Below are 25,821 nucleotides of genomic sequence, written 5' to 3' on the forward strand. Positions count from 1 at the left end.
GCTGTTGTACTAGCCTCCACCACTTCCTCTGGCAGCTCATTCCATACATGTCCTATCCTCTGCGTGATAATGTTGCCCCTTAGTTCTCTTTTATACCTTTCTCCTCTCACCCTAAACCTTGCCCTACAATTCTGGACTCGCACACCCCAGGGGAAACACTGTCTATTTACCTTATCCATGTCCCTCTTGATTTTATAAACCCCAATAAGGTCACCCCTCAGCCTCCGACTCTCCAGGGAAAACAACCATCGCCTGTTCAACTCTCCCTATAGCTCAACCCTGGCAACATCCTTGTAAATCTTTTCTGAACCCTTTCAATTTTCACAACATCCTTCCGATAGGAAGTAGAACAGAGTTGCATGCAGTCTTCCAAAAGTGGCCTGACCACTGTCCTGTACAGCCGCAATATGACCCCCCAACTCCTGTACTCAATAGTCTGACCAATAATGTATACCAAGCGCCTTCTTCGCTATCCTAACTACCTGTGACTTTGCATAGACAGACAGAGTGGCCTGAGGTCTTCTGAGTAATGTTAGTTCAGTCTAAGCTGGTAGGCGGAGGCAGTGAAGTATTTGCAGTGCTGTCTGATGAATGGTCGAGAAATAATGCACATGTCAAACAGGCTATTGTAAGTGCTTATGGATTGCTTATGAAACGGAAGCCACGACAATTCCCTGTACTGTACCATCGCTAACTGACAAAGCTCCTTCAGACCTATATCCTCCAAATTGTTGAAACATGCTATCACCATGGCAACCCCCATTATTTCCAAACATTGTTGAGTCTCTAAAACCATCCCTATCAGTTTAATCTACTCCTCTGCATACAACACTCCAGGTCTGTGTAATCTCTTTAAGTCCTTCAGTTCCTATATACCTATGTGTAAGTGTGACTGCTTGGATGATAATACAGGAGTCATGGTTAGCAAGTTTGGGAGTGAGACTGAAATTGGTGATAAAGTGGACAGTGAAGAGGGTTATCGAAGAGTACAAAGGGATCAACAGTACAGCTGGGTCAGTCAGGTTAGAAAGAACAGGTGGAGAAATGCAAGATATTGTATTGTGGTAAAACAGACCAGGCTGGACTGGTAAAGTAAACGTTCGGGCCCTTGTCAATCAGTGACCCAGGGACGCAGATACACAGTCTTTTGAAAGTAGCGTCATGGGTAGACAGGCTGGTGAAGCAGGCGTTTGGGATGGTTACCCTTCATTGGGCAGAGCATTGAGAGTAGGAGTTGGGATGTCATGGTGTATCTGTACAGGACATTAGTGAGGTCACTGTATAAGCATTGTTGATTTTCTGGAAAAAATCAACTTGTTCACGTGTGTCCTTCAGGGAGGGACATCTAGCATTCTTACATGGTCTGGCTCACATGTGACTCCAGTCCCGCAGCAATGTGGCTGACTCTGAGCTGCCTCTAGGCAATTAGCAATGGGGTAATGTATGCTGGTCCATCCTCAGGCCGCAAATGAATCAATGAGAATACATATCTCCATCCCTAACTCTGCAAACAGCTCTAGCTGCAGCAATCCGTACTGGCTTTGTAACATTGTTCAGGACTTTGCCTCTCTCTGTTACACCCTCACCACTTCCAGAACCTTCAATTCTCCCTGTTCCTATCATCTGACAATGTTTCCTCTTCCTACTGCACTCCTCCTGCTAGGAGAATCCATAGCGATCTCTTTAACAAATGTGTCCAAGTTTCTAAATGCTGGCTTCTCAGAATTGATCGTTTTTTTTTCATCTCTTAATCAAATCTGTTAAGTCCTGGGCCAAGACCGTCCAAAGTGGGGAAAGAGCATTGGGAAGGTGTTGAGCACCTCGAAACTTGCTGTGGTGAAAATAGGAATCCAGCAGAAAACAGCACAAGGAGAGCGCTGTCACGCCAACGCCCCACCCACCCTCTTCCCATGTCCACCTCATGCCCCATGTGTAATAGTGTGTGTGGAAGGCCACATCGGTTTGTACAGCCAACTCTAGACTTTCCCACCCTCGCCCCGAGATTGGGAGAGAGTCAGCCTCATCTGTGAGCCACCGCCAAAGAGATGATGAGATATGAAGATTGAATCCCCTCACAATTATCCCAGTGCCTTTGTTACAAATTCAAACAATTCCCTGTTAATACAGTGTCTAGTAATGTGATATCACTCAGTATCTCTCCATGTGGTACCCCTCGCTGTGTCGGTCTATTTGCTGCCTCTGGCAGCATTTCTCCCTCTTACAGATGCTCTGAGATGCTGAGTCAACAGAATTGTCCACTCCAGATAGACGCAGCAGCACATACAAGGGATGGAGACTGGGATTCTCGAGATCTCTGCTGGACTCAGTGCCACTCTGCATGAGTTATCCTCATTACATCAGTCTAATTTCCCATTCTGTCTATTTCTGTCTCATGCAGGTAATCAGGATGTTCCTAACTCCTGTCTCATCCATCACCTCATTGAAGCTGGTTGGTCAGCCAGAGAGAGAGAGATGGAGAGGGAGATCTGGAGCCTTCAGTAAATCCTGCAGCCGGTAAGATCACTCACAGTAAACAGCACAAGATGGAGGTGGTAGACTTCTATATTCCGACCTGGAAGACAGGACATAGATACAGAGCTGGGCAAGGAACAGCAACATTCTAGGCTTCATTCCCACCATCTTGTGAGGGTCCTGCTTTCACCTCTGCTGTACTGGTCCTCAATGCGACAGCACAGGGGATAGCAGGCATCAATCCTGGCCCATTCTGTGTTAGTGATCTCTGTAATATCCTCCAGTCCAGATAATCCTTCCTCTGTTTGGAATCTCCACACCATTCTCCCTGTCTCTGTCAGGTTCTTCAATCCCTAACATCCTAATTCCTAAACTTCTGCAGTAGATACTCAATTCCTTCATCCCTGTAAACCCTGACTGTCCTGTCTATCCCTGTAAGCTCCTCCCACCAACACCACCCTCCATGTCAATGTATTTATCTTTAACCTCTCCAACGGTCCCTACCTATGTAATCTTCTCCAGCTCCTACAACCCTTCCTTAGCTGTGAAAAAATTGTAATCTCCTTGTCCTTCTCTAATTCTTTGATCTTTATCTTGTTAAATTACACCCTCATTCCCGACACCATACCCCTCGCGACCACAGGAACCTCCTTCAGTTTGTACAACCCTCCCTATTTGTGTAACTGTCTCCACCCCAGTAACCTGGCATTCTCCATTGCCTTCCCATCTCTGTAGCCTCCAGAGCCTAGAAGCCACCTTATATTTATAAACGTCTTCAGTCACGACAACCTTCCATATCTCTGTTAGTATACACAATACTCTCCTAGATGAAACAGCCCCCTGTCTGTGCCTCTCAGTCTGCCTACCTCTTCCTTTCTCCATCTCTATACCTATCTCCAGAATCTAATCCAGCTCCCTCTATCTCTGTAAATTCCTCCAATCCCCAAACCCCTTTGTCCCACTGACATTCTTGACCAGATGTAACTCTGTTTAACTCTAACATCCTTGAGTCCCTGTAAGCCTCCCTGTCTCTGTAACCTCTACCCATCTGTTCAACCCCCCACTACTGAGGAATGACTCCCTGCATTCACCATAAGGCAGATGGGATGACAGTGAACAGATATGATGGAACTGTCATTCCGGAGATTTAGCTGCAGAATGACCATCGCTGGGAGTGAATACTGAAGGGTTGTTGGGATAGAGTCATGGAGTCAGAGAGATGTACTACAACATGGAAACCAGCCCTTCGGTCCAACCCATCCATGCTGTGCAGATATCCCAACCCAATCTAGTCCCAATAGGCAGATTCAGCAAAAAGCCAACAAGTTGTGAAGGAAGGATGAGGTTAATGCATTAATGAGACAGTCATGTGGATCTGAATAACAAAAGTGGAGCTGAGAATAAGCAAGCAGCAGCAACCGTTAGCAGGAATTCTTTTGTAGGCACCAACCAGTGATGGGAATGTCAATACGGTTACAGTCAGGACACTGAATGTACTTGTAGCAAGAACAGTACAGTACCTGTGTGTGACAGTGGTGTGATCTCCATGCCGACTGATACAGCAGTGAGTATCAGTGCTGTAACGGATAGAATCCTGGATTGTATGTGAGATGGTTTTCTATAACATCATATCATATTTGTAGATCAAGTGCTGTGTACGAATAAATATCCAATAATCCCATTATAAAGGAGTTTTGTGAGCAGAAACCCATAATATTATGCAGGGCATATTGAGTTTGTGCTCAGACCATGAGATGTAGGAGGGGAATGAGGCCATTTGGCCCATTGAGTATACTGTGCCCTTCAGTCAGATCATGGCTGATCTGATACTGTTCAACTCTACTTTCCTGCCTTTTCCACAAAACCCTTGTTTCCCTGATTCAGTAACATCTGCAGGAGGTTACAGAACAGTTGGAGAGATAGACAGAAATGGCAAATTGGGTTTAGTCTGGACAAGTGTGAGATGATGTCAAATTCAGGAATAAAGTTCTCATCCTGAGGGATATTGATATCCAGAAGGATCTTGGTGCAAGTCAGTAACCCCTGAAAATGGCAACAGAAGTGTTTCAGATGGGAAACAAAGCAAATGGAGCACTGACCTTCATCGGTCACAACGTTGGGTAAAGTGGTTTGCATCTGATGCTGTAATTGTATAAAACGTTTGTTTGGCCACATTTGGAGAACTGTGTGCAGTTCTCATCTCCACACAATAGGGAGGATGGGGAGGCTTTGGAGAGGGTGCAAAAGGGGTTTATCAGCACGTTGCCTGTGTTAGGGTTTTTAAGTGTGTGTTAGGTGTTAAGAGGAAATTTAACAAAGTTGAATTGCTTTGTGAGGGTATCAGAGGCTGACAGGTGTCCAGGTACAGGGATATAACATTAGGACAGGGATAGATAATGTAGATAGTCAGCATCTCTTTTCCAATGTGAAAGTTTCAAATACTAGAGTGTAGAGGTTTAAGGTGAGAAAGAGAAAATTTAAACGAGATGTGTGAGGCAAGTTTTTTTTTGCAGAGAGTGGAAGTTGCCAAGCGAGGTCATAGAAAGAGAAATGTGAGTAAAGTTTTGAAGTGGGATTTCAACAGAAACATGAACGGGAAGAGCATAGAGGGATATGGACCACGTGCAGGCAGATTGTATGAGTTAGAATAGCATCATGGACAGCATAGACATGGTGGGCCGAAGGGCCTGTTGCTGTGCTGTGCTGTTCAGTTTTCTAACTTCCCAGCATCCGCCCGATCAGAGCCCCTCAGAATGGATGGTTCATTCCATTTCTCTCTCATTATCTAAACTTCAATGGGTTCAACCTCAACCTACTCCACCTCTTTTCATTGGAAAATCCCTCCATTCCCAGGATCAGCCGAGTGAGCCTTCTCTGACCTGCCTCCAATGTGACAATATCTTTCCTTCAGGCACTCTCACTGTTCATAATATTGAACCTTGTATCGTTTTAGCAAAACCTCCCTTTTTTAGACTCCATTCCCTCTGTAATAAATGCCAGCATTTGATTTGCCTTCTCTATTCCCTGCTGACCCTGTGAGCTACCTTTTTCAGATTGATACACAAGAACTCCCACAACCCTTTCTGCTGCCCGTCTGAAACCAAATAGAGTTACCCTGTCAGTAAGTCGGGACCATACTGACATTGTTAGAAAGGATATGTCAATATACAATAACTGGCCACTTAGAAACACATTTGATAAAAGAGAATTTGTTTCTGAGCCTGTTGGATTTAATTTGTTGGTGTGAATATAAATGGCAGAATTGTAAGGGTGTGAGAGGGGATATCATGTATTTGAATTATGAGAAGCCTTTGTGCAAGTTTCAGTCAGGGCTAAAGAGTAACTTAGTAGAGAATAGGGTCCCTTAAAGATCAATAAGGTCACCCCTGTGTGGAACCAGAGGAGATGGGTGAGATATTAGACAAAATAGCCTTGTCAGTATTTACTGTGGAGAAAGACATGGAAGCTCGGGAACTTGGAGAAATAAATAGCGATGTCTTGGAAAGAATCCTCACCAGAGAAGAGAAAGTGCTGGAATCTTAAAACAAATAAAGGTAGATCAATCCTCAGTAGCTCATTGGGTCGATACTAGAATATTGTGGGAAGCTAGGGAAGAGATTGCAGTGTCCTTAACAGAGATATTTATATTATCAACAGACACAGTGAGGTGTTGGAAGACTGGAGGGCGGCTAATGCTGTTCCATCACTTAAGGGCTGCAGGGAAAAGCCAGGAAATTACAGCCCTGTGAGCCCAGTGATGGGGAAGTTGTTGGAGGAGATTCTGAGAGAAAGGAGCTCCTTACATTTACAAAGGCAAAAGCTGATTTGAGATGGTCATCATGGCTTTGTGAGTGGAAAACCACGTTTCTCAAACCGGATTGACTCTTCGAGGAGGTGGCCAAGAGATAGATGAAGGCAGAGCAGTCAACGTTGTCCACGTGGACTTCAGCATCTAGTCAAGCGGAAGAAAGAAGCTAACTTGAGGTTGAGGAAGCAAGGATCAGACAGGACTCCAGAGAGTTACATTGGGTGGCGCGGTGTCTCAGTGGTTAGCTCTGCTACGTCAAAGCACTACAGGCTCCATTTCGATGAGAGCCTCAGGCGACTGTCTGTGGGGAGTTTGCACATTCTAGCCATGTCTGCGTGGGTTTCCTCCAGGTGCTCCAGTTTCCACCCACCATCCAAAGATGTGCAGATTAGGTGACTCAGCCATGCTAAATTACCCATAGTGTTCAGGGATGGGTAGTTTGGTGCATTAGTCAGGGCAAATGGAGAGTAACAGGGTGGGGGAATGGGGCTGGGTTGGATACTGTTTGGAGGGTTAATATGGAGGTGTTGGGCCAAATGGCCTGTTTCCATACTGTAGAGATTCCCTGAAGGTACCAGGAAGGAACCAAGGAATGGACTTAGGGCAACTAGAAGGCAGCATGAAAAAGCTTTCTTGGGAAGGCTTAAGGAAAACTGTGAGGCATTCTCCACTTCTGTGAGGAACAAGAGGATGGTCAGAGTGAGAATAAGGCCACTCTGGGATAGTGGAAGGAACTTGTCTCTGGAGTCACAGGAGGTAGGGGAGGTCTTTTAATGAATACTATGCCTCAGTGTTCACTGCTGAGAAGGGTCTTGTTGTTTGTGAGGACAGTGTGAAACAGGCTGATGGGTGGATGTCAAGGAGGAGGATGTGCTGAGAATTTTGTAAAAGATAAGGATAGATAAGTCGCCGAACCAGACTGGATGCGTCCAAAGTAACTGCACGAAGGGAGGGAATGGATTGCTGCGCACCTGGTGATGACCTTTGCACCCTCACTGTCCACTGGAGTCGGACCAGTTGATTGGAGGCAGGATAATATTATTCCCTTGTTCACGAAAGGGAATAGGAATAATCCTGGGAATTGCACACCTGTCAGTCTTATGTCTGTGGTGTGCAGATTATTGGAGAGGATTCTGAGAGAGAGGATTTATTTTTCCTTGGGAAACCATAGTTTGATTAGAGATAGTCAGCATGTTTGTATAAGGGCCAGGTCATGCCTTAAAAGTCTTATTGAATCTTTTAAGAATGTGACAAAACACCTTTATGGCTTATTCAGGAAATACAGAGGCATGGGATACAGGGAAACCTGTCTGTCTGGATACAGGATTACTGGCCCACAGAAGACAGAGGGTGATGATAGCTGGAAATAATTCATCCTGGAACTCAGTGACCAGTGGTTTTCTGTAGGGTGTGATTACAGCTCTTGTGCTCTTTGTGATTTTATGAATAAGTTGGATGTGTGAGTGGAAGGGTCGGTTAGTAGACTTGCCAATGACACGAAGGTTGGTGGCGTGGCTGACAGTGTGGAGGTCTGTTCTAGATTGCAACGGGACATTGACAGGATGCAGAGCTGGGCTGAGAAATGGCAGATGGAGGTCAATCTGGAAAAGTGTGAAGTCATTCATTTTGAAGATTGAATTTGAATGCAGAATACAGGGTGAAAGGCAGGATCTTTGGCAGTGTGGAGGAACAGAGGGATCTTGGGGTCCAAGTCCATAGATCCCTCAAAGTAGCCACCCATGCTGATAAGTTTGTTAAGAAGGGATATATTTTGTGGGATTTCATTAGTTTGGGGATTGAGTTTTAAAGCGGTGAGGTTATGCTGCAGCTCTCTACAGCCCTGGTTAGACCCCACTTGTAATATTGTGTTCAGTTCTGGTCCATTCATTACAGGAAGGATGTGGAAACTTGAGAGAGGGTAAAGAGGAGATTTACCAGGATGCTGTCTGTACTGGAGGGCATGTCTTATGAAGAAAGGTTGAGGGAGCTACGGCTTTTCTCATTGGAGTGAAGAAGGGTGTGGTGTGATTTGGCAGAGGTGAACAAGGTGATGAGAGGCATTCATAGAGTGAATAATAAGAGATATTTTCTACGCTCATATAAATAGCTATTACAAGGGGTTATAATTTTCGGCTGATTAGCGGATGGTTAAGGGGAGATTTCAGAGGTAGGTTCGTAACGTACAGAGTGGTGGCTGAGTGGAATGCACTGTCAGCGGTGGCAGTAAAATTAGATGCATTAGGGACATTTAATATACTTCTGGATAGGCACATAGATGATAATAAAATGAAGGGTATGGAAGGTAGAGTCATAGAGATGTACAGCACGGAAAAAGACCCGGCGGTCCAACCCGTCCATGCCGACCAGATATCCCAACACAATATTGTCCCACCTGCCAGCACCCGGTCCCTATCCCATCAAAGCCTTCCTATTCATATACCCAACCAAATGCCTCTTAAATGTTACAATTGTATCAGCCTCCACCCTTCATCTGACAGCTCATTCCATACACGTACCACCCTCTGCGTGAAAAAGTTGCCCCTTAGGTCTCTTTTATATCTTTCCCCTCTCACCCTAAACCTATGCCCTCTAATTCTGGACTCCCCAAACCCAGGGAAAATACTTTGTCTATTTACCCTATCCATGCACCTCATAATTTTGTAAACCTCTTTAAGGTCACCCCTCAGCCTCCCGACGCTCCAAGGAAATCACCCCAGCCTGTTCAGCCTCTCACTAGAGCTCAAATCCGCCAACCCTGGCATCATCCTTGTAAATCTTTTCTGAACCCTTTCAAGTTTCCCAATATCTTTCCGATAGTAAGGAGACCAAAATTGCACGCAGTATTCCAACAGTGGTCTAAACAATGTGCTGTACAGTCGCAACATAACCTCCCAACTTCTGTACTCAATACTCTGACCAATAAAGGAATGCATACCAAACGCCTTCTTCACTATCCTATCTACCTGGGTCTCCATTTTCAAGGAGCTATGAACCTGTACCCCAAGCAACACTCCCAAGGACCTGACCATTTCATGTATCAGTCCTATTAAGATTTCCTTTCCCAAAATGCAGCACGTTGCATTTACCTGAATTAAAGTCGATCTGCCACGTTTTTTTTTATCTTACGGTCAGATAAAAGATTGGCATGTCATCATGGCCGAAGGGTCTTGTTCTGTACTTTTCTGTGTTCTACGTGTCATATGGTAAACTGGGTAATAAACTCAGATCAGCGTAAAATGATATGGCATTCAGGAGGAGCTAGTGAACTGGACAAAATGATGGTCTTGATGGTAGGAGACAGAGGGTGATGGGAGACATGCTGTTTTTCTGACTGGAGGCATGTGACCAGCGGTGGAGTGGGTCCCCTGTTGTTTGTCATTTGGTTAAATGGTTTGGATGGGAACATTGGTTTCCTGTTAAGTAAGTTTTTTGGGTGATACTGACATTGGTGGTAAAGTGGACAGTGAAGAAGGTTATCTATGATCCAGCAGGATGGACAGTACTGCTGGGAGAGTGGGCTGAAGAATAGCAGATGGAGTTCAATTAGGTAAATGTGAAGTGTTCCATTTTGGTGAAACAAACCAGGGTGGGACTTGTACAATTAATGTTCGGGCCCTGGGTAGTGTTGTCCGTCAGAGACCAAGGGATGCAGGTACACAATTCTTTGAAAGTGGTGTCACAGGTAGGCAGGCTGGTGAAGCAGGCGTTTGGGATGGTTACCTCATTGGGCAGAGCATTAAGAGAAAGGGTTGGGACGTCATGTTGTATCTGTACAAGACATTGGTCAGGCCACTATAAAAGCATTGTTGATCAGTGGGAATAACACATCAGGTTCACTGATCTTTTGTGTATAACATCTGACATCTTAACCTGGTCTGGCTAACATGTGACCCCAGACCCCCTGCAATATGGCTGACTCTGACCTGTCCTCTGGGTAATTAGCAGTGACACACTCATCCCATGAATGAATAAATAAAAATACCTATGTCCCTCCCTACCTCTGCAAACCCCCCCAGCTGCAGCAATTCAGACTGACTTCGTAACACCCTGACCACTCTCTGTAACACTCTCACCACCTCTGGCACCTTCACTTCTCCTGTTCCTTTTGTGACATTATACCCTGACAGTGATTCCCCTTCCCACTGCTGCCCTCCTGCTAGCAGACCCTTTGCAATCCCTTTAAAACTTATTCCTATAACACAATCTCCCTTCACGATTTTAAGTAATTTTTGGTGATCTTCTAAGCCTCATAATCTAATATGATACATTTTGTCCTGAGTGAGGGGCCTTGCTGAGGTTTTGTCTGTTTCAATGGAATCTTATTTTGTTGAGTGATTTACACTGTTCCTTCAAATATTTTCCACTGTTCATTTACAGACCCATATTTCAGTCTGTTTAGCCTGTTTACCTTGGTCAGTTCTCATCTCAAACCCAAGTAATTGGCTGTTTTTGTTTCTAGTTGTACCTTGTCCTTTCTGTGATTCACTTTAAAACTTTATATTTATTTAAACTGCATTTTATCACAATTTCCCTGAGGATCTCTGCAGGTGACATTCCTCATTCAGTAAGTTTGATCACACAACGGTCGCACTGAGATAGTTACATCCCTAACCAATTGCACAATTTGTTATTCAAAGAAACACTGAAAAAAATTCTCTGAACTCCTCTTCCAATATCCCTGTTGTCAGTGTGACTGTCCCAGATTATGTGAATATTGAAGTTTCCCAAAATTATCACAATGTGTTTGTTAAAAAAATTCCAGTGAGTTCCTGTGTAACGCAGTGATGAGCAATGGAATGCTGTTCGGTAGCTAAAACTGTTCTTCTGCTTGTGTCCTTGGCAAGTAGTAGCCAGAATTTACATTCAGACTGACTCCACTTCATGATCTGAGACCAAATGCTTTCTCTGTAATGCCTTTCTTACCCATTATTGTTTGCGTTACCCATTTTGCCTGAATTTCCGCAAGGTTGTGATCCATTGACTATTTCTGTCCACCTTTTGTTCACCCTGTAACCACATCTCTCTGGTGTCTAAACCTCTTTTATCTCGGTGTCACAAATCAATCTACCTTATTGAAGAGACATTCAAAAAACATAATTTACTCTTTCCCATAATTTCCTGTCACAAACCGATTCCCTGATGTACAGTTTTAGTTAAGCTCTGTCCCATCCTGTTCCTTTCTGCTTGTCTTCTGCCACATTCCCATACTGCTCCCATTCTTCACCTTTTCCCTTTGGATTTGGAAAGCTCCTTTCACTGGCATCCTCTCTGTCAGTTGAAAGCCCCATCCATAAACTTACCGATATGATTGGCCCGGACCCTGGCCCCAGCGCAGTTCCAGGGGGACCATCCTCATGGATTATTTATTAAATCAGGTATGGGATGTGGGTGTCTCTAGCTGACCAGCCTTTCTTGCCCAGCCCGAGCTGCCCTTGAGCTGAGTAACTTGCTCGGCCATTTCAGAGGGTAATTGAGAGGCAAACACTTTGCTGTGGGGATGTCGTGCAGACCACGTGAGGATGAGCAGATGTCCTTATCTAAAGGACAAGGGTTTGGGGTTTTTGAACATCTGCAATGGTTTCATATTTATTTATGGATTGTTAATTACTATTTTTAAAATTATTTATGGTGAGATTAAAACCCACTTCCCCTGAACATTAGCTGAAGTTTTGGATAAATTCTCTCGCAGTAATACCACTCGGTCATCAATTCGCCTGCTCAGTGGTTGCTCATCCCTGAGCACTGATACCAGGGCATCATGAAGCTAAACCCATTCTTCCAACATGACTGTGTGATCCTGAGGTCTTCCAGCACTCTGGTGATATCATTCAGTCTCTCTCCCTTTGGTATCCCTCACTGTGTGGGTCTAATTGCAGCCTCTGTCAGAGCCTCCCGCTCTTGCAGTTACTCCAGATCCTGAGCAAACAGAATTCTCCACTCCAGAGAGATGCAACAGCGCAGACCAGGGATGGAGTGGGATTTTCCAGATCTCTGTGGGGTTCATTTCCATTCTCCATGTGTAAACCTCACTGCATCAGTCTAATTCCCCATTCTGTCTATTTTTCTGTCTCCTGTAGGTCCTCAGGAAAGTGCTGACTCCATAGACTTCCCAATTGCTGGGTGTCTCGTCCAACACCTCATTGAAGTTGATTGGTCAGCCAGAGAGACAAAAGGCAGAGAGATCTGGAGCCTTCAATAAATCCTGCAGTGAGGTAAGTTCACTCACAGTGTACACAGCAGGGAGCAATGGGAGGGCTCCAAACATCATCTAACATGACATGACATAGATACAGTGCTGGAGGGTAAGTACAGTACAGTACAGAAACACCCCTGGCTGAATCACCACGTCTACATTAACTTACGTTGCACTGAGACAGCATGGGGAGTTCATAGTTATCAGTCCAGGCCGGTGCTGTCTTAGTGAGCATCAGGGCAACAGAGCGGAAAGCAGGCCTCCGACGAGATGTGGTGAATGCTGCCTGGGATCTTTCTGTTCTGTGTTCTCCCTCCAACACTGTACTAAGACTCACTACTCTGCAACACTCTATGTGTGGCATGGCTTGTGCACCGGTGTCTTCAGTCATTTTTAACTCCTATAACAGTTCCTGTCCCTGTAACTCCTCCCTTCCTGATAGACCCTCCACATATTTGAAACGTACTGCATTTTAGACTACCATCCCTTTCACTATAACTTGCTTCAGTGTCCACAACATGCTTTACTTCCGTACACTAATCCTCTTTACCTGGATACAGAGTGATACAGCACGGAAACAGAACCTGTGGTCCAACTCGTCAATGCTGCCCATGTTTCCTATACTGAATGAGTCTCATTTGCCTGCGTTTGGCCCTTAGCTCTTCAAACCTTCCCCTCTCCATGTTCCTGCCCAAAGGTCTTTTCCATGTTGTCATTGTTCTTGTTTCTCCCATGTGCCCCCTGGCACAAGGTTCTGTCTGTGCACCATCCTCTGTGGATAATGTTGCCCCTCAGCTCCCTCTTCAAATCTTTGCTCTCTCACCTCCAGTTTGTACCCTCAAGTTTTGGACTCCCTTACCCTTGGCTATTCACCATTCTTAGGCCCAATCCTTGTGACACTCCACCAGTCACTGTCCTCCAGTCTGATAAGCAACCCTCACCACTACCCTCTGTCTTCTACCTTTGAGCCAGTTCTGCATCTAAATAGCTACTTCTCCCTGTATTCCATGAGATCTAACCTTGCTAACCAGTCTCCCATAGGGAACCTTGTCGAACGCCTTACTGAAGTCCATATAGATCACATCTACCGCTCAGCCCTCATCAATCCTTATTGTTATTTATTCAAAAAACTCAGTCAAGTTTGTAAGGCATGATCTCCCACGCACAAAGCCATGTTGACTATCCCGATTCAGTCCTTGCCTTTCCAACTACATGTACATCCTGTCCCTCAGGATTCCCTCCAGCAACTTGCCCACCACCGAGGTCAGGCTCACTGGTCTATAATTCCCGGCTTGTCCTTACCACTCTTCTTAAACAATGGCACCGCATTAACCAACCTCCAGTCTTCTGCCACCTCACCTGTGACTATTGATTATACAAATATCTCAGCAAGAGGCTCAGTAATCACTTCTCTCGCTTCCCACAGAGTTCGAGGGTACACCTGATCAGGTCCTGGGAATTTACCCACCTTTATGCATTTCAAGCCATCAACACTTGCTCGTCTGTAATATGGATATTTTGCAAGGTGTCACTATCTATTTCCCGACATTCTATATCTTCCATATCCTTTTCCACAGTAAAAACTGATGCTAAATACTTGTTTAGTATCTCTGTCTTTTAAACGTTGTCATTGTACCCACATCCACCCTTCTTCAGCAAGTTCATTCCACAATCAAAACACCGTCTGTGGAACAATTTGCCCCCATGTCTTTTTTTGAACATTGCTCTCTTCTAAACTTTAAGACGTGGTCCCTCCTCTTGGGAGTCCCCCATCCTGTGTTAAAGACAACTACCATTAAATCGATCTATATACCTTATTTTTAAAAATTTACTTTTATAACATCACGTCTCAACTTCCAGGCTCGAGTGAAAAAAGACTCAGCCTGTCCAGCCATTTTGCAGAACTCAAGCCTTCCATACCCAGCAACGTCCTGGTAAATCTCTTCTGAATCCCCTGCAGCTTAATAATATCCTCCCTATAACTGGGCGACCAGAACTGGACAGAGTATTGCAGAACAGGCCTCACCAATGTCTGTGCAATCTCAACATGACGTCCCAAATTCTCCATTCAATGGACTGAGCAATAGTCAGGCATGCCAAGCACTGTCTTATCCATCCTGTGATGCAAACTTCAAGAATTATGTACCTGAACCCGGAGGTCCCTCTGCTCTAAAACACTAACTGAGGCCCGAACAGTAATTGTATCGGCTCTACCTTTGTTTGTTTTACCAAGTGCATTATCTTGCATTTATTCAGATTGAAGTCCATCTGCAATTTTTCAGCTCATTCACCCATATCATCAAGATCCCTTTGTAATCTTAGCAAACCTCCTTCACTGTCCACTATGTCACCCTCCAGCCTTCCAGCCCATCACACATGGCTGTCATTGGTACAAATACCTTTGTTAGCGGCTCCACAGTTCCTTCCCTAACATCCCACAATGCCCTGTGATACATGTAATCAGGTCCTGGGGCTTTCCATACCTTTGTGTTTTAAAACGTCCAGCACCGCCTCTTCTATAACATGCCCTCTTTTCAAGCCATAGAGATGTACAAGGGAAACAGACCCTTCGATCCAACTCATCCATGCTGACCAGAAGATCTAAATAAGTCCATCCCATTTATCAGCATTTGGCCCATGTACCTCTAAACCCTTATTATTCACATACCCATCCATCCCTTAAATGTTGTCATAGTCTAAGTATGTGTTACTTTCTCCCTCAGCTCATTCCATACACACATCACCGTGTGCATAAAAAAGCTGACCCTTCAGTCCCTTTTAAACCTTTCCCCCTTTAACCTTAAACATATGCCCTTTAGTTTTGGACTCCCCAACCCCTGGTAAAAGACCTTGAATGCTTACCCAATCCATATCCCTCATGGATAATCCTCTGTCAGGTCACCCCTCAGTCTCTGATGCTCCAGTGAAAATAGCCCGAGCTTATTCAGCAACAACCCCGGCAACATCTTGTCAATCTTTTCTGAACACTTTCAAGCTTCCCAACCTCCTTCCTATAGCGGGATACTGGAATTGCAGCAAACTCCAAATATGGTCTAACGTATTACTCTTGTTCCCTGAGTTCCCCAGTCTTTGTCAACAGTAAGTTCTGGAGTCACAAAATGTGTTTAAAGTCTAGCCATATCCTACGGTTCCACACATCAATGATCTCATTGATCCTTAAGGAACACTATTTTGTTTCGAGTTACACTTTTACTCAATATAGTTATACAATCACTTTTGCATTCTCCCTATCATTTCCTGCCGAGGCTATTTCATGTACCCTTTCTGCATTCCTGATTTCCACCCAAAGTGTATCCCTACAGCCCCTTGATCCTCATGCATTCCCTTGATCCAGCTGGCGATACCTGAAATATGCCCTTTTTCCTTGTCCAATAGACAGCCAGTGTTTCCGAGGGCTGTCAGCATTGAGCTGCACACAAACAGGAACATACTGGTGGTGATCGCTCAATTTATCTCACTTTTAAAATATTCTCAGTTGCCAGACTTCCCTTTCCCTGCAAATAGACTCCCTGATCACCTTTTGAAAGTTCCTGTCTAATACTGTCAAGATTGGTCTGGTCCCATTTCATACCTTGAACTTGTGGACCAGACCTGTTCTTTTCCATCTTTATTCTTAAGCTAAGAGAATTGTGGTCATTTTGGCAAAATGCATTCCCACTCACACATCAGTCCCTTTCCCGACCTTGTTTCCCAAGGGAAGGTCAGGCTTTGCCCCTTTCTCTTTTCAGACCATTTACATATTGTTTGGGAATTTCTTGAACATAATTACCAAATTGCTACCTTGCAAATGCTGAACACTGGCAGTCCCAGTCTAGGTTTGGAAAGTTGAAAAACCCCAACCATAACAGCCCTATTATTCTGATTGATATTTGAGATCTCCTGATATATTTGTTCCTCAGTCTGCCACAGACTATTCGGGGTCAGTAGGACAATCGTATCAAAGTGATGACCCATTCTTATTTCTCAGTTGCACTAACATAACTTCAGTGGGCAATCCCACAGGAATATCCTCTCTAAATCTTGCTGTGATGATTTATGCAATCAAAACCCACCACCACACATCCTCTCTTGCCTACCCTTTGATGCTTCCTGTAGCATCTCCACCTTGAACCAATGTGCTGACAGCCCTGCCCCTCCCTCGGCTTTGTTTCTGTAATAACTGTAATGTCCCAGTCCCATGTTCCAATCCATGCCCTGAGTTTATCTTCCGTAGCTGTCAGGCCCGTTGTATTGAAATAAATGCAGGTTAATCATCAGTTTCTCCCCATTTCCTGCTATATTCTTGCTTGCCTTGTCTGCTGAAATTGTTCTCATTAACTTGTGCATCAGCCTCAATCTTCTTTCTGGCCTTAGGACTGTTTAAGATGCAACACCCTACCAGACTGGTTTATATCCTCTCAAGCAGCTCCTACAATTCGCCCCACCAGGATGTGGATCCCCCTCCTGCTCCCAGTTCAGATGTCTTCCCCACCCTGTCAACATGTGCTGACAACTTCACACATCCAGAGACTTGTCCACCAAGGTCCCTTGTTCCTCAGTACTCCAGGTGGACCTACCATTCATGATGTATATCCTTCACTTATGAGACTTCCCACAGTGCATTACCTCACAGTGATCAGAAGTAAACTACATCTGCCATTACTCTGCTCAGTTTATCATCTGATCGATATCAGACTGCAGCCACACCGACCCGCCGAAGCACAACCCACCTATACCCCGACATTTACCCCTTTTACCTAACACTACGGGCAATTTAGCATGGCCAATTCACCTAACCCGCACATCTTTGTGACTGTTGGAGGAAACCGGAGCACCCTGAGTCGGGAATTGAACCCGGGTCTCAGGTGCTGTGAGGCAGCAGTGCTAACCGCTCTGCCACCGTGCCGCCCACAAGTTATGCTTTCACATCCAAGTTATTAGTGTACATAATAACCAGCAATGGTTCCTGCACAGATCCCTGTGGTACACCCACTGGTGAAAGAATTTCAAACATGAAGAAGTGTATCCGCTAATTTTGTATCTAATTTGCGAACTTGCCTTGTGGCTCTTTACATTTGAACCAGCCTTCCATGAGGGATTTTGTCAACCGTCTTATTCAAGTCCATGTAAACCACATCATCTGCACTGCCCTCATCAATATTTTTAGACACCATTTCAAAAAAACTGAACTGAATTCCTCAGACAGTATCGTCCTCTACCACATCCGTGATGACGCTGCCGAGGTGATCTTTGCCTTTGCAAGTGTCGATTCATCCTCACAATTGTTCCCAATAACCGCCCCCCCCCCCCCCCCACCCCCGCTGTCAGACTATCTGCTCTGTAATTATCTGGCCAATCTCTGCTGCCCTTCTTGAACAAAGGAACCGCATTAGCGATCCTCCAGTCTTTCAGAACTTTACCTGTGGCCAGCAAAGTATTAAAAATATACACCAGGGCCCCAGCAAACTCCAGCCTTCCTTCCCATAGCAACTTGGGATACATTTCATGAGGCACTGGGGATTTCTCCACCTTTATGCCTGTGAAAACATTTAATACCTCCTCCTTATTCATCTTATCATGTTCTAAAACCTCACCATCCCCACTGAAATCCCCGACTACAATGCCTTTCTCCTGTGTCAATACAGATGGGAAGCTTTCATTGAAGACCTTACCTACTTCCTCTGGCTCCATGCACGGATTGTCCCTTTGGTTTCTAACAAGCCTCGCTGTTTACCTGGGAATCGTCTTCCTCTAACTGTACTCATTAAACACATTGTGGCCTCTCCTTAACAGTATCTGAAAAGGATATTTCATGCCCATTATTTGCCCATCATTTTAAGGATCCCCTTGCACTCTCTATACGTTGGTCGGTCTTTGCCTGTTTTCATCGCATTGTATTTCCTTTATCAAGCTCAGGATACCGCTTGACCAGTATTCACTGGAGTTACTGCCTTTGTCAATCACTCTTCGCAGAACACACTGGCCTTGAATTCTCCCTGTATCACTTTGACGCACTTCCTCTTTCTGAATATGAACCCAACTGCAAATAGTTCCTCCCGGTCTGTGTTTGCCAGATCCTGTCTCGTGATAATGATAATGCCCAGTGACAGTGATATTCTAACAATTAGGGGGCTTCCACAAATTTGGCGTCTTCACCTCTGCCTTGTCCTTATATTTTACCAAAATGCCTTTGAAACCAACTGTTATGACCCCCATCACCAAAACACTATAAAAATCCTTACGTTTGTCATCTTGTCCAGCACCTACAGCCCACTCTGTCTGTAACATCCAGCCCTTACTGACCTGCCCACCTGTGTACCTTCCTCCAGCCTCTCCAGCACATGATGTCACTGTAACCTTCTCCAGTCCCAGCAGCACTCCTCCATCCTGTCCTGCAGCACCTTCATTACCTCTAACCTTCCACCATCCATTTCACCCCACTGTCTGTACAGAGTCCTCCAGTTCCTACAGCGTTTCCTGCTAACCCTCCCTTTGTGTAACATTGTGAAGCCACCTGAAAGCTCCTGAGATCTGTAACCTTGCCCTCTCTCTCTCTTCTCTGTGACTAACTCCCATCAGTACAATGTTTCTTACCTCTGATCACCTCCAGTCAGGACGAGCCTTCTTAGCTCTCGAACATCCTGCAGCCACTAAAAGCATCAATGTGCCTGAAATATCCTCTCAATTGTTGCAACAATTCACGTTCCCACAACTGCATCTGTCCATAACCTTAGTCAGTCCATAGAATCCTTGCTAACTCAGTAACCTCACCCAGTGTGTACAACTCTGAGTATGCCTAACTTCATCCAGTTTCCCCAACTGTCCCTACCTCTAATTGTAGAGAGAATCCACAACCTTCCCTATTGTGTTAACTCCCTCTAGTCCCTCTCATGGACACCATCTATGTAACCTTCTCCTGTTCCAAGAGACCCTTGTGAACTTGTGACCTAGTCCAATCTCTGCAGTGCTCTGTATAATCAGCCTCACTGTGCCTGGAACCTGGCTTCAATTCCAGCCTTGGCCGACTGTCTGTGTGGTCTTTGCATGTACTCCCCTCTGACTGTGTGGGTTTCTTCCGGGTGCTCCGGTTTCCTTCCATAGCCCAACATTTGCACGATACGTGGATTGGCCATCAGAAATTCACTGTAGTATTCAGGCAAGTGTGGTTTAGGTGAGTTCACCACGAGAAAGGCAGTGTTTAATGGACAGGGAGAGGGATGGGTCTGGTTAGAATGCTCTTTAGAGGGTTGATGTGGATTTGTTGGGCCAAATGGCCTTTTTCCACACTGTGGAGATTCTATTCAGGTTATTGCCCAGTCCTGTCAACCATCCCCAATACTCTCCTTATATGTGGAGTCTCCAACAGTCTCTAAAACACTCCTTGGCGATGTAAGATTCTCCAGTCCTTACCACAATCGATATGGCTGTCACCACTTCCTGCCTTTAGAATAATCCCTAAAATTATTGCCATTCGTTACATCACTCCCAATCACTGTTTCATCCTGAAACCCCCAAAAACATTTATATCTCTGTAAACTCATCTGAACTGTCTATATTTCCTTTTGACAATCCCATTCTGAGACTTTCTCCATATCAAAGAAGTCATTAAGTGTAGGTAACCCTTATTATTGTAACCTCCCTCCAGCCTTACAGCACTGAGGATCTGTAGAAACTCTTTTCAAACCGACAGCCATCTCTGTGTCTGTAATCTCCTCCACTCCCCATAATACATTCTCTCTGAGCTCTTCTGTAGTCCATTAAACACTCCCAAACACTGTCTGCATCAGTGTAACCTTCTCCAAAAACACCACGTTCCTTATCTGTGTAAATCCCGACACCAGTCCCTATCCCTCTAAGCTCCGCCTAATACAACCCTCCGTGTGTGTATTCACCTTCAGTCCCAACATCCCTCCCTATCTGTGTAATCTTCTCCATGTTCTTTTTTGTTCAGTATCTTCAACTGTCCCTGTCAGTGTAATCTCTTCTGGACCTGAAAACTCCCCCTCTCTTTAACTTTCTCAGTCTACACAACCCTCACTATCTGTAACCTACTCCTGTTGGAGAACTCTCCCTCTGTGAACTGCTCCAAATCTTCAACTCCCTATGAGCTCCTGCAGTCTTACAGCCCTCCCTGTGCACATAACCTCTTCCAGTCCCTAAAACGCCATCAGTCTGTGGAGTCCCTACCAGCATCCCTATCTGTGTTATCCTGTCAGGTCCCTGCTACACTCCCGATCTGTAGATCCCACTCCAATGCCTGTGTTTCACCCGGTCCTGTTCCTACAAGAACCATTAACTATGTAACATTCTCCCGTCACTATCACCCACCGTGTCAATGTAAGCTCCTCCTGTATCTCCATCCAGTTACGCATCTCCATAACCTTCTCCAGCTCTTACATCCCTATCTGTGTAGACATCACTCTCCACTCGAACCCTCCCTACCGCAGGAACTTCCTCCTGTTTGTGCTATGCTCCCTTATCTGTGAAACTGTCTCCAACCAAACTTGCCACCCCAATCTCTCAAAAACGAACCCAGATTCCACAGCCTCCATGTCTAAATAACCCCCAGAGCCTAAGCCTTCCTAGATCTTTAAACATCTTCAGTCACGATGACCCTCCATATCTCAGTTTGTTCCGCCAGATGTTACAAAACTCTTTATCCCTGCAACCTACTCAGCTGCCAAAAACAGTCCCTGTCTGTGTAATCGAGCCCTGTCCTACCAACAACCTTATCCCTGTAAACTCCGCAATCACTCGTAGCATTCCAACTGTTTGTAATTTTTATTAATGACTTGGATGAGGGCATTGAAGGATGGGTCAGCAAGTTTTCAGATAACACAAAGATTGGAGGTGTCGTTGAAAGTATAGAGGGCTGTTGTAGGCTGCAGCGGGACATTGACAAGATACAGAGATGGGCTGAAAGGTGGCAGATGGAGTTCAACCTGGATAAATGCGAGGTGATGCATTTTGGAAGGTCGAATTTGAAAGCTGAATACAGGATTAAGGATAGGATTTTTGGCAGTGTGGAGGAACAGAGGGATCTTGGGGTGCAGGTACATAGATCCCTTAAAATGGCCACCCAAGTGGACAGGGTTGTTAAGAAAGCATATGGTGTTTTGGCTTTCATTAACAGAGAGATTGAGTTTAAGAGTCGTGAGATCTTGTTGTAGCTCTATGAAACTTTGGTTAGACCGCACTTAGAATACTGCATCCAATTCTGGTCACCCTATTATAGGAAAGATGTGGATGCTTTGGAGAGGGTTCAGAGGAGGTTTACCAGAATGCTGCCTGGACTGGAGGGTTTATCTTATGAGGAGAGGTTGACTGAGAGCAGACTTTTTTCATTGGACGAAAGGAGGAGGAGAGGGGACCTAATTGAGGTATACAAGATAATGAGAGACATAGATAGAGTCGATAGTCAGAGACTATTTCCCAGGGCAGAAATGACTAACATGAGGGGTCATAGTTTTAAGCTGTTGGAGGAAAGTATAGAGGGGATGTCAGAGGCGGGTTATTTACACAGAGTTGTGAGAGCATGGAATGCGTTGCCAGCAGCAGTTGTGGAAGCAAGGTCATTGGGGACATTTAAGAGACTCCTGGATATGCATATGGTCACAGAAATGTGAGGGTGCATACATGAGGATCAGTGGTCGGCACAACATGGTGGGCTGAAGGGCCTGTTCTGTGCTGTACTGTTCTATGTTCTATGGTCTAATTAGAGACAGTCAGCATGGGTTTGTGAGGGACAGGTCATGCCTCACAAACCTTATTGAATTCTTTGAGGATATGACAGAATACGATGATGGCTCATTCAGAAAAGAAGGTTGATTGGGATACAGGGAAATCTGTCTGTCTGGATACAGGATTGGATGGCCCAGAGAAGACAGAGGGTGGCAGCAGATGGACAGTATTGAGCCTGGAGCTCAGTGACCAGTGGGGTTCTGTAACAATCGGCTCTGGCACTCTGTTCTTTGTGATTTTTGTCAATGACTCGGATTGTGGGTTAGTACGTTTGCCAATCGCATGACGGTTGATGGAGTGATGGGGAATGTGGAGGGCTGTTGTAGGTTGCAGTGGGACATTGACAGGACGCAGAGCTGGGCTGGGAGTGGCAGATGGAGTCCAATCTGGAAAAATGTGAAGTGATTCATTCTGGAAGGTGGAATTTGAATGCAGGATACAGGGTGAAAGGCAGAATGCTTGGCAGTGTGGAAGTACAGAGAGACCATGGGGTCCATGTCCATTGATCCCTCAAAATAGCCACGCACGTTGGTAGGGTTGTTAAAAAGGCATATGTTGTGTTGGCTTCCCTAAGAAGGGGATTGATTGTAAGAGCCGTGAGGTGTTACTGCATCTTTATAGCATCCTGGTGAGACCACACTTGGAATATTGTGTTCAGTTCTGGTCCCCTGTTTACAGGAAGGATGTGCAAGTTTTAGCGAGCGTACACCCGAGATTTACCAGGATGCTGCCTGGACTGGAGGGCAGTTCTTACAAAGAAAGGTTAAGGGAGCTAAGGCTTTTTTCATTGGAGTGAAGAAGGGAGCGGGCTGACTTTGTGGAGGTGAACAAGTTGATAAGAGGCACAGAGAGAGAGTGAATAGTCAGAGACATTTCCTCCTATGGAATAAATGGTTATTACAAGGCGGTATAATTTTAAGGTGAATGGAGGATGGATAAGCGGGTAGAGAATGGTAGGTGGTTGGAATGCACTGCCAGTGGTGGTAGTAAAATTAGACACATTCGGGACATTTAATAGACTCTTGGATAACATGTGGATAATAGTGAAATGAAGGGTATGTAGTTTACTTTGTTCTTACAGTTGGATAAAAGGTTGGCATGAAATCATGGCCGAAGGGTCTTGGGCTGTACTGTTCTGCGTTCTGTGTTCTGTCTGGTATACTGGGTGATAAACTCAAAGCAGTGTAAAAGGATATGGCATTCAGGAGGAGCTAGTGAACTGGATACAAAATTGGCTTGATGGTAGGAGACAGAGGGTGATGGGAGACATGTTGTGTTTCTGACTGGAGACATGTGACCAGTGGTGTAATGGGTCCACTGTTGTTTGTCATTTGGATAAATGGTTTGGATGGGAATATTGGTTTCCTGGTAAGTAAGCTTCTTGGGTGACACTGACATTGGTGGTAAAGTGGACAGTGAAGAAGGTTATCTATGATACAACAGGATGAACAGTTCTGCTGGGATAGTGGGCTGAAAAATAGCAGATGGAGTTTAATTAGATAAATGTGAAGTGTTCCATTTTGGTGAAACAAACCAGGGTGGGACTTGTACAGTTATTGTTCGGGCCCTGGGTGGTGTTTTCAGTCAGAGATCCAGTGACCCAGGTACACAGTTCTTTGAAAGTGGTGTCACAGGTAGACAGGCTGGTGAAGCAGGCGTTTGGTGTGGTTATCTTCATTCGGGAGAGCATTAAGCGTAAGAGTTGGGATGTCATGTTGTGGCTGTAAAAGACATTGGTGGGGCCACAGTAAAAAACATTGTTGATCAGTAGGAAGAACTCATCTAGTTCACTGACCTCCTCTAGTGAAGGACATCTGACATTCTAACCTGACTCCACACCCACAGCAATATGGCTGACTCTGAGCTACCCTCTGGGTAATTAGCAGTGGGGACAAAGAACGTTGTTCCAGGCAGTGACACCCACACCCCATGAATGAATATATAAAAATACCTATGTCCCTCCCTACCTCTGCAAACCCCTCCAGCTGCAGCAATTCAGACTGGCTTTGTAACACCCAGACCACTCTCTGTAACACTCTCACCACCTCCAGCACCTTCACCTCTCCCTGTTCCTATTGTGTCAATGAACCCTGACCAAGGTTCCCCTTCCCACAGCCCTGCTCCTGTGAGCAGACCCATTGCAATCCATGAACATTTACTCCTAAAACACACTCTCACTTCAGGACTTTATGGTGATCTTCTCAGCCTCATAATCTAGTATGATCCCTTTTGTCCTGAGTGAGGGATCAGTGGGAGTTTCTTGCTGAGGATTTTACTTTTTCAATCGAACGTTCTTTTGTTGAGTACTTTGCATTGTTCCTACAAATGTTTTCCACTGTTCATTTTCAGACACATATTTCAGTCTGTTTAGCCTGTTTACCTTGGTCAGTTCTCCTCTCAAACTCTAGTTGTAGCTTGTTCTTTCTGTGATTCACTTTAAAACTTTATATTTCCTTAAACTGTACTTCATCACAATTTCCCGAAGGATCTCTGCAGGTGACATTACTCATTCACTAAGTTTCATTACACGGTCGCTCTGCGATAGTTATGTCCCTTAACAGTTGCACAATGTGTTTTTCAAAGAAACACTGAAAAAAAATTAACCGAACTGCACTTCCAATATCAATGTCGTCCGTGTGATTGTCCCAGATTATACAAATATTGAAGTTTTCCAAAATTATCACAATACCTTTGTTAAAAAATTCCAATGAGTTCCTGTTTAATGCAGTGACGAGCAATGGAATGCTGTTCGGTGGCTAAAACTGCTGCTTGTGTCCTTGGCAAGTAGTAGACAGAGTTTACATTCAGACTGACTCTACTTCATGATCTGCGGCCAAATGCTTTCTCTGTAATGCCTTTGTTATCCATTATTGTTAGCGTTGCCCATTTTGCCTGAGTTTGCACAGGATTACGAACCACTGAATATTTTTGTTCACCCTGTATCCATGTCTCCCTGGTGTCTAAATCACTTTTATATCTGTGTCACAAATCCATTCACCTTATTGCAGCAACATTGTCCATTCAAAAAAAAAACATAATATCCTCTCTTCCACAATTTTCTGTCACAAATCTATTTGCTGATGTACAATTTTAGTTTAACTCTGCCCCATCCTGTTCCTTTCTGTTTGTCTTCAGCCACATTCCCATGCTGTTCCATTGCTTCACCTTTTCCCTTTGGATTTGGAAACCTCCTTTCACCTGCATCCTCTCTGCCAGTTTAATGCCCTATCCAATAACCTACCAACATGATTGGCCAGGACACAGGTCCCAGCACAGTTCCAGGGGGCCCATCCTGGTAGCTTTCATTTTAAAATCAGGTAGGGGATGTGGGTGTCTCTTACTGACCAGCCTTTCTTGCTCAATCCTAGAATCCCCTGAACTGAGTAACTTGCTCGGCCATTTCAGAGGGTAATTGAGAGGCAAACACTTTGCTGTGGGTATTATCATGCAGACCAGGACAGGATGGGCAGATGTTCGTATCTAAAGGACAAGTGTTTGGATTTGTTGTACTTCAGGAATGGTTTCATACTTATTAGTGGATTGTTAATAATTGTTTTTAAAATTATTGATTTCAAATGTCTCCTTTTCAGATGGCGGGATTCAAACC

The 25,821-nt window shown here is 44.8% G+C and overlaps 1 long non-coding RNA gene across 3 annotated transcripts in view; it reads left to right on the forward strand.

Moving 5' to 3' along the window:
* The window catches only part of LOC132834327 (uncharacterized), a 109,052-nt gene that overhangs the window by 23,893 nt on the left and 59,338 nt on the right, over window positions 1-25,821 (forward strand). For 2 of the 3 annotated variants that reach the window (XR_009647171.1, XR_009647172.1), the window contains exons 4-5: window positions 2,399-2,514; window positions 12,358-12,492. This is a non-coding gene — a long non-coding RNA (uncharacterized LOC132834327). The remainder of the gene's footprint in view (window positions 1-2,398; window positions 2,515-12,357; window positions 12,493-25,821) is intronic. The other variant, XR_009647173.1, reaches the window with a different exon arrangement.

This window comes from Hemiscyllium ocellatum, chromosome 39 (assembly GCF_020745735.1).
Source record: "Hemiscyllium ocellatum isolate sHemOce1 chromosome 39, sHemOce1.pat.X.cur, whole genome shotgun sequence".
Lineage (NCBI taxonomy): Eukaryota > Metazoa > Chordata > Chondrichthyes > Orectolobiformes > Hemiscylliidae > Hemiscyllium > Hemiscyllium ocellatum.